We start from the raw sequence: 8757 nt of genomic DNA on the forward strand, positions 1-8757 counted from the left end.
GTGCATGTGCAGAGTTCATGTCTCAGCAAACCTTTTATAGTATTGAAAATGTTGCATCCTTTGGCTAAATTACCATTTGAATAAGGGAAAGGAAGGGTAAGGAGTAGATTTTGAAAACAGGGTTTGATTTTAAACAAAACAGAGAAACTCAGCAATTTAAGTATTCAGCAAAGCTAGCAATTTCAGCCCAAGCAAACTGAGACTGCTTCCTTTATGTACAGGAAAGGGCTAATATCCCTCTGGCCATTCACGGAACAATCAACCGCTCTCTTATTTATGAGTAAAAATGGCCAGAGTTAGAATTCCTAGGATTTTATTTTTTCTTTTTCTTTTTTAAACTTCTCAGCCATTTCAGCCTTACCATTTGCAGACAAAAAATATTATTATTATTATTATTATTATTATTTCCTGCCCTTTATTTACAGGAATGGTCAAGGCTAATTCTACTTGATTATTCATTTGTATGTGCTTAAACTTTGAGTAGACTTTTAAGTCTGATTTTTAAATAGTAGACAAAATGATAAACACTGTAATCACTCAAATGCTTGATATTACCAGTTGGGCTTCACCTCTCACCTTTTAAAACTAAAGAGCAAAGCTAGGCTGAATTTCAACTCCATTACCACACTAGGATTTAAGAATTACCCTCCAATGCTTGCAGACACATGGTCTTCCACACAGCCACAAATTGGGAGAGTTGAAAGGGACCCTGGGGTCATCTAGTCCAACCCTCCAAAATATAGGGTTCACAGTAAGATTTCGCAGCAAGATTTGTACTACCAAAGAGGCATACACATTTAAGTACAGATTTACAGCTGGGAAAGGAAACATCTATACTCCTGAGAGGATCTCTTATAAAGCACAGTTAAAGCAGCCCTAGATTTGATTTTTTTTTTTTTTAAGGGAATACACAAGTGTTGCCCCCTCTCCTCTTTGCAGTTTCCTTTAAAGGAAGCTTACTCGGGAGTAAATTTACCTAGCACAGAAGTAAGAAGGGAGAAACCAACTGAAAGAGGCAGAGTGAAACAAGGGGGGGGGGGCATTTTCTAACAAAAGAGGCCATGAAGTCTTATAGAGACTGATATCAGGAGCCTTACAATAACTCTTCTGTCCAACCAAATCAAAGTTAAAACTGGACTCAAATATATTTTCTTAGAATGAACACCATACTTTTATAGGCATACGCTTAATGAAATACATACGCTGCATTTTAGCTTGAGAGAGCAGTTGTGCTCAACTAGGCTTTTGCAGCAGAAACATTAGGTTAACTTCTCCTTCTCACAAACTCAAAAGTTACAACAAACATCATTTGCCATTAGACTTAGAATCACCCTCCTCACTTAAAACTAGAAGAAACAGGTGGGGTAATCCCCCTTTCAGAACACAAGTAGCACGTATACAGGATTTCACCACTTGGGAGGAAAACTCTCTTTTAGAGCCTCTCTCAAGTAACAAACATTTGCACACTCCATTCTCCATTTTGTTTTGTTTAAGATCGATAAGGCGCAACATGGCTTCCTTAGATTTAGAATTTTGAAGCAAGCTTGCAATTTAAAACTATGTGCATTTAAGAACAGTCTGTGGATGCCAAGGCCAATGTAAATACAAACCCTTGAAATATTTCTAAATCTTTGAGTACATCTCTTATTCATTTATTTTATTTTATTTTATTATATATATATATATATATTTTTTAAGAGAAACTAAAATCTCTAATGCGTGGGCTCTCAGGCTGGGCTGTTATTATATCTACTGCCTTCTGAGCACTATTAAGTTTACAGTTTCATGTTCCAGCTGTAGGCTACAGTTTAACAACACAAACTTAACCATTTTTGCCCCTTTATTTTATTTCTATTTTTTCTCTAATTGGAGATGACAAGCTGGAGGGGCATATTAGAGTCCTCTCTGGGGCAAAAAGGCTTCATGGAAGCTTTGTTGCCAGGAGGAGTCCAGCTAGGGTGTTTAGTGAGCTCCCATTCTCTCATATGTTATTTTTGGGCTTTTTTTTTTTCGTTAACAAAGTACGCTAAAGACAGAAAGAGTGGAAACATACACACAAGGGAGGAAAGGGGACAATGGTAAAGAAAGGGGGGACAGATAAAAGATCCTTTCAGTACTCAAAGTACCCTTGACTAACACAATTCCTACTTATCTATAAACCACGAATTAAATTCTGGAAATCTCAAACCTGAACCTGAAACAAAACCACGGGTCTCTCAGCCCAGAAACTCAAACCACGGGTCTCTCTGCCCGGAATTCCTTTACCTCAGCGCTGCTTCACAAGACTAATCCTAGTGTGGGGCCCCACTTCGTGAACCGCCCCTTCTTCCCTCCACGACAGCCTCCTGCCTAGCCTTTGAGACTAAGTTTGGGCTCCCTACTGGACGCCTGCGCTGTGCAGTGCCAGATTGGGGTCCGAGAAAACAAAGTTTTGAAAGGGGAGCAAACGACCTTGCGTTCTCACATACCCAGGTCATCCCTAACAAAGGTCGCCAGGCAGGAGGGGAAGGTTCATTTGTATAGTTAGGGTAGGTGGAGAGTAAGAGAATACTTGAAAGACTCCTCTGGACGACTCCGAGAGAGGGATGTCAGAGAAACAGTAAAAGAGCCACGCTTTCCCGGACTCAATTCCAAGACGGAAAACGGGGGAGAAAAGAGATAGAGAGATTAAGATGTTCCTGGACGACCCCGGGGGGGAACATCGGAAAACAGCAAAAGGTACCACAATTTCCCCGGCCACACACCGTGTAAGAAATTGAGGGGAGAGAAAGAGAAAGGTTTTGGCGTACCCAGACGACTCCGAGAGGTATGCGCCACACAGTAAAGTTCCGCGATCTCCCTGGCCACTTTCCGAAGGGGAGAATCGGGTTAGAAAAGGGTAAAGTTAGAGCGCACCCGGCCGACTCCGAGGGGCTACGCCAGAAATGAAAGAAGGAAAGTCTGGCTGTCGTGGGGTCGTTACTTTTCCACCCCCCTCCCAATGCATTTACTTCAAACCATACTCACGTTCGAAGATGTCCCCCGCAAATCCCAGGATCCTTTTCTTTTTAGCCGGCTTGACCTCGCCTTTGCTCCCCTGGTTGAGCTTTTGGTGACGATTGATTACCGCCCGCAAAGAGGAGGCAGGGAGAGGAAGAAGGATCCCTGGGCTAAGGTTGCCCAGTGGCGCCCGATCCCTTCTATCTCCCCTCTCACCTTTACAGGAGAACCAAGTGTCCCTGAGTCGCGGTCGCCAACTGTTAACGGAAAAATCCGAGGGCTCTCTTGGACAAAACAAAGACACCAACCAGGATAACTTGGAGCAAAACAGCAGCCTGTAGGCTTGGCCTTTATTGAACTGATGCATCAGGGTGTTCCCCTCACTTGCAGGAGAGAGGAAAGACCCAGAACAATGGGTTGCAAGACCTTATAAAAACTTTTGAAATTCCCCTCCTCTAGCTCAAGCCCACCCCCAGAAACATCATGCATACATTACAGAAAGGAGGGGTTGACATCATGCATACGTTACAGAAAGGGTTGACATCATGCATACATTACAGAAAGGAGGGGTTGAGGGAGGAGTTGTGGTGGTAACCTGAGTGTCCTGTCACCCAGCTGGTTCCTCCTTTCCCCCTCCCCATGAGTACTTTCCAGGTGACAATGGGGAGTTTGCAGTTTCCTGCCCCCAGAGGGAAGATCTGATCATTGTCCTTTGTTTCAGCCTGTGGTGAATCCACTGTTCTTTGTGATTTTGATTGTCTTCTGTCTGGGATTATCAGGGTTGACATAGCAACTGGGCAGGGCTCCTGTGAATGTGCTGGTATGCTGAAGAGATTATGGCTGACCAGAAACCAAGCACCCCCCTTAGATAGTCCTTGTCACATGGAGTAAAAAATGGAACAGTGCAAATCCGATGTATGGTTGATTTTCTATGAATTTATAACAGAAATGTGGCGTATGTAGTGTGTGAGTGTGAGTGTGTGTGAAGTTTGTGCAAACAGAATGATTGGGGTGGGGGGGTTCCTGCTACAGCGGGTGTCACCACCAAGAAGGCCTTCTGCCCCGTTCCCTGTAATTTGGCTTCTCGCAGTGAGGGAACCGCCAAAAGGCCTCAGCACTGGACCTCAGTGTCCTGGTAGAACAGTGGGGATGGAGACAGCATTTCTCCCCTCTCCTTGTCCTGACCCGGCAACACTTGTCCCGCCCCCCTTCCTCCTTCCTAATCAGAGTCAGGCAGAAGCCACCCCCGCAGCCTCACATCTGCCGCCAGGCTCTTGTTTCTGTCCGGCTAATGCAAGGCAACAGCTGGAAGGGGCTGCACGGAGATGGACAGCACCTCCGCCGAGTCGGATGCCTGGGTCCCTTTCCAGCTCTAGGGAAGGAGGCCTCCCAGGAGGTTTGCTCCTCGGTGTAACTCGGCTCTTCCTCCGCTTTCCTCTGATCTTTTCTGCTGCGGCCCCCGGGAGTTCCTAATCGGCCGTTGGAAGCGGGCCAAAGCCCTGGTCAGCGTCTGGTTGGCAGCCCCAGAGGCAGCACTAGGTAGGCATCGGGCTAGGCGGGCACGCGGTGGGACCAAAAGTAACAGCGCAGCGGTGTGTGTGTTGGTGTGTTTTTCTGTGTGTGGACTCCAGGATCCCTTCCCAAGCACAGCTCTCTCCACTCCTGCACACACACACCCGCAATAACCAGGCCTCGCTGTTGCTGAGCTTTGCCGGGACGCCCCCACGGGGCAAAAAGCCAGCTCCTCCAGCGCTTTGGGCTTCTGTTGAGACAGCCCCACCTGCAGTCCATAGAATCGTGGAATTGTAGAAGGTGGCCCAACCCCTGGAATGCAGGAATCCTGACCACAGTCATTCCTGGGGAGCCTCAAACCACCAACCATCTGCATAATAATAATAATAATAATAATAATAATAATAATAATAATTTATTATTTGTACCCCGCCCATCTGGCTGGGTTTCCCCAGCCATTCTGGGTGGCTTCCAACAAAGATGAAAAATACATTAAAATGTCACACATTAAAAACTTCCCTGAACAGGGCTGCCTTCAGATGTCTTCTAAATGTCAGATAGTTGTTTATTTCCTTGACATCTGATGGGAGGGCGTTCCACGGGGTGGGTGCCACTACCGAGAAGGCCCTCTGCCTGGTTTCCTGTAACCTCACTTCTCGCAATGAGGGAACCGCCAGAAGGCCCCCAGAGCTGGACCTCAGCGTCCGGGCAAAACGATGGGGGTATGCATGATACATGGAAGGCAGCCTCACACGACGTTTAACAGTCCTGACTCCCTCTCCCAAGAATCCTGGGAACTGTAGTTCGCTTGGGGTGCCCTTCCACTCACATACCGTAATTACAATTCCCAGAGTTTCCTGGAAACGGATTGTTTCACTGCTCTGGGAACTGCGGCACTTGGAGGAGAACGAACGACTCTCAGCACCTTGAGAAAACGACACACCTGCAGACTCTCTGGGGGAAGTTTCAATACTGCGTTAAATGTGTAGGGCAGGTGGGGCCTTAGGCAGCTAACCAGACAGGGAGCCCCCGCCTGCCCTCAAAGACCCTTAAGCAGGGTCCATGGCTTAGGATGGGGTTGAGAGGGGGACCGGCTGTTGGCTGCTTCTCCAAAATCAAGGCCATAATCTCCATAGCCTAAAGCGGCTCAGGACCGCAATACCTCAAGGTCCGCCTTTCCCCATGTGACCCTGCCCAGAGATCGTCCTCCGAGGCCCTTCTTCGTGTGCCTCTTCCACGAGGTCCAGAGGGTGGCCACACGAGAACAGGGCCTTTTCTGCAATGGCCCCCTGCTTGTGGAATGCTCTCCCCAGGGAGATTTGCTCTGTGCCCTCATAATATATTTTAATATTATATATATAGTCTACATCCTTTTAAAGGTGTCTATGGGAAGGAGTGTGTGTTCGTGTTTTGCTGTTTCGTTTTAGTTGTTTTTGTGTTTTTATCCTGTATTTTACTTTGTGAACAGCCCTGAGATTTCATGACGAAGGGCGGCATATAAATCTGGCTGGCCCCAGAGTGGAGCCCGTGGATGAGCAGGGGGCCACGCTGCCGCCTCCGTGGGGCAGCTCCTCCTGCTCCCTTCCCCACACGGCTCTCCCCCTTCCCTAAATGCAAGCGCACCTTGTGGAAACCAACCAGCCGCCAGCAGCGCATGCGATGGAAAGAGTGCCTCTGGGTGGGTGCAGAGAGCCACATCGCCACCAGGCAGGAAGGAGGAACCGCCACCGGGCCAGGATCTCCGGGTTCCTATCCCACCAGGTTGCAGAGGAGGAAGATGAGGAGAAGCTGGTCAAGGAATCCTAGAACCGCAGAGCTGGAAGGGAACCCAAAGGTCATCTAGTCGCTTTTGGCGGAGTCCCCCCCCCCCCCGACAAGCCCCTCTCCCCGTGACGGGGATCCCGCGGCGAAGGGCGACCCGCCCCGTCCACGACCCGCCGCCCCCCCCTTCCCTTGTCCAATTTGCCGCTTGATTAGCTCCGCGCCTGTTTCCTGACACTCGCCGCTGTTGGTCTTAATTTCCTTTAAGTAGTGATTAATTACTCTTCCTCTCCCGCGTCCATCTCCTCCCCTCCTGCCACCAAGCATTTGCATATTAATCAAATCTGCCTTTGATGGCCTGACAGGCGAGGAGGAGGGGGGGTTAGCGGGAGGCAAAGGCGGCCCCTCCCCACCCCGTCCAAGCGCCAGTCCCCGGGACCGGGACGGACGACGGCCGTCGGGGAGGAACCTGGCGGAGGAAAAGCAAGAAGAACCCCGAGGAGGAGGAGGACAGAGTTTGGGGCTCCTTCTGTGCTGAGTCCAAAGCTATGGATTTGAGGGACCCCCCCCCCGAAACTGAGCCCCTGGAGGAGGAGGACCGAAGAGGCTCCCCTCGCTCTTTGCAGGGCAACCCGACGGGGCGCACGGAGAGCCGGGCCAAATGCATCTCCCCCGGCGCCTGGCTGCAACCCATGCCGGGAATTTGGTCCTCTCGCCCCGAGACTCCGGGCGCCCCTTCGGGGGAGCCGCCGTTGGAACCGGGAGCGGGTCCCGAGGGGCGTGCGAGGCCGACTTCGACGGGGCGGTTGCCCTTCCTTCGCTTCCCCCGCCCGGCGCCTCCAGGAGGAGGAGTGGAGGCGGCGGCAAGGCGCGCATTCCCAGAGGCATGCGCTGCAGGGCCTCTGAGCGCATGCAGAGTGCGCTGCCCGTGGGAAGAAAGCGCGCTCCGCAGGGCGACTGGCCCGAGAGGAACGCGCCCCCTGCTGCCCCAGGGAGGAAGCGCCGCCTTCCCAGCGCACGGAGCCCCGTTGGCCGAGGCTGATGGGAGATGTCGTCTGATTGATTGATTGATGGCATTTGTCGCCCCTCTATTCCTCCGAGAAGCTTAAGGCGGAGGAGGCAGTTCCAAATAGCTGGAAGGCACCGATCTGGGGAAGGCGAGGAGGAAGAGGAAGGACGGCAGAGGCAGCTCAGAGGCGCAGCTTCGAGGAATGGAGGGCTGTCAAAATTCTGCCGGCAAAATCAGCTCCCTCCGCCCCCCTAGAAGACACCCCCTCGAGCGCTTCCATCAGAGGATCCAGCTCTGTCCCAGGTGACACGGAATAACTGTTCCACTTCTGCAAGGACCCGCGCTTTGGAACTCCCTGCCTCTTGAAACAGGCAGGCGCCTCTTTCCCGCTCCTGCTTCATTCTTAGTGTTCAGACAAGCCTCCCAAGTGTTTGAATGTTTTCAGCCTATTTTAATTTTTTGAAAGCTTTAAATGACTTCCTAATTTTTCTTTTTGATAATTTTATCGTTTTTCATAGAATCATAGAATTGGAATAGACCACAAGGGCCATCGAGTCCAACCCCCTGCCAAGCACTTTTTGTAAAGTGCTGTTTTGTTTTTTTTAAAAAACACCAATTTATGCAGTGCATAAATTTCATGGAATAATAATTTTAAAACTTAAGGTGAGCGGCATACGCTCCCCAAGACAGCAGCATGCCTTGGTCTCAGCTGATGGAAGCAGGGAGAAGTCTGTCCCCTGAGAGCACCCAAGAGCTCCTCTTGGGCAGCTCCGTGACTGGTGTGTGAGCCAGGATCACTGCCCTACCTAGGAGCGAACATGCTCCCCGGCTGCCCCTCTGTTGCCATGCCCCTGGGCACAGGGCACCGCCTCAGGCACCCTCTCCGCTTGCCCCTTGGGGCTAGCCAGGAGGCCGCCCTCGCCACCAGCTGTGCCAGCCTCTCCAAAGCATGCCAGGAATCCAGACACTCCAAGGGGGGGAAGAGAGCGGCCCGGTGGCTTCAAAGGGCGCTGGGCTGTTCATGTTTCTGCAGCTGCCGGGGATTCCTGCCCTGGGAACGGAAACCCACCAGCACCTGAAACGGAGCCCCATGAAATTGGGGTGGGAAAAGCAGGAAGAGGCGGAAGTGGCTGCAGCTGCCGGACTCAAAGAGAGAGAACTCCCAACTGTGGCAGTGCCCAGCCGGGGGGCAGCAAGCGGCTCCCTAAAACAGGGCAGCTGCGTCGGCTGCTCTTTCAGCACAAGGCTGGCAAGACTCACGCTTATGGGTCCCAAAGGGGGAGCGGTGTCTGTCGAGCCAGAGGGGTCCAAAGCAAACCAGTGGCAGCAGGACGGGGTGGGGACCCTCCAGCCGAGGGCAGCTGCCCCCGAGCAAAATACTTCTACTAAAGATGACTCACAAGGGAGGGAGAGCAAAGGGGCCCAGCACCCTCCTCAGGACCCAGCTGCGTGGCAGGTGCTGCAGGTGAGCCCAGGAAGGCCTTAGGCCAAGTCTG

The sequence above is a fragment of the Podarcis liolepis genome, assembly GCF_965112155.1.
Source record: "Podarcis liolepis genome assembly, chromosome: 9".
Taxonomy (NCBI): domain Eukaryota; kingdom Metazoa; phylum Chordata; class Lepidosauria; order Squamata; family Lacertidae; genus Podarcis; species Podarcis liolepis.